Here is a 1,339-nt window from a genome sequence, read left to right on the forward strand (position 1 = left end):
AGCGGCGCCCGAGGGGCCTGGGCTTGGGGCGAGGCAGGCGGGAATGGAGGGGGCGATGCTTCCAGGGGCTCCCAGCCCTTCTCTTTCTTGTTTTCCCTTTGCTCCTTTCCTTGGGTCTCGGACAACTTTACAATTCTTATCCCCTCAGACTCTGTTTCCCACCCAGCATGAAGCGTACTTGCTTTCTTCTGTGCTAACGAGTTCTTTTGAATTTACAAATTCTTGTAAAGCCTGACAGATCCAGACTTCAAGAGCCATGTCTGAGCCAGAATACATGGTCGGATCTTATTTCCTTCTCAGCCCAACCAAACATACAAAACTGTACCATTTTGACTTTGCTCTTTTTCTTTGTACTTGCGTTTGTATTCCAGTTAGCTAACATAACGCCCAGAGGGCTTTCCTGGGGTATCTCCGCTGGCACGCCTCTATTCCCTTTTTTATTCCCTTACTCTTGCTTACTAGTTTTATGTCCCATTTTCTCAGAACCTTATCTATCCTTCCCAGGCCTTTGTTTCCCACCTTTTTAATAAAAACCAACAAAACAACTATTCAAATCTCACCATTCCTTTTTATTGTTCCAACTTCTCTTTCTCAAGCTCTATCAGTCACAACCACACAAGATTAAGGTACCTTTTAATTTCAAATTGTTGGCCAATATTCACCCCTGGGCCCAAAGTTCCAGGTTTCTTGGAGTAATCCTCAATTTGGCAGAATTAAGCCTGGATTTCTTGAATTTTGAACCCTCAATCCAGCAGTCTTAAAACCTAAATTTCTCAGATCCAATCTTCAACCTGGCCAATTTAGCAGAGTTAAGCCCGGATTTCTTGAATTTTGAACCCTCAATACGGCAGTCTTAAACCCTAAATTTCTCAGATCCAATACTAGGAAACTCTTGACTCCCCTCCTTCAAGGAGTCCAATCTCTCCCCTGAAACCCAGTCCCAGTTAGACTGGGGGTTCTCTCACTCCTTTTATCTTTCGCTTCGCCTCTTTACTGACTGCTTCCCTCGCAGGAGAGCAGAACTGCAGTCTCAGAGACTCCACACTCGCTTTGCAGGTCTGGGGTAACCAGCCCACATCTCATGCACACACTTTCATACCCCGTATTCCCCCAACAAGAGGAAAGAAAAAATACTCACCTTTCTCGGAGTTTTCGTGCGCAAGATTTTACGTGTTTAATTACCGCGGTATCTTAGGGAGCCTTTTCTTTCCTTTCTTTTTGCTTTGTCTCCTCTCGTCCTCCGGGTGTTTGACCTGCAAACCCCCCTGACCACGCCGGGAAACACAAAGCAAGGCCACCAAAAGCAGGCAGGAGCGCCCCCCCCGCGCTCGGTCACCCA

This window comes from Corvus brachyrhynchos, unplaced genomic scaffold (genome assembly GCF_000691975.1).
Source record: "Corvus brachyrhynchos isolate BGI_N302 unplaced genomic scaffold, ASM69197v1 scaffold314, whole genome shotgun sequence".
Taxonomy (NCBI): domain Eukaryota; kingdom Metazoa; phylum Chordata; class Aves; order Passeriformes; family Corvidae; genus Corvus; species Corvus brachyrhynchos.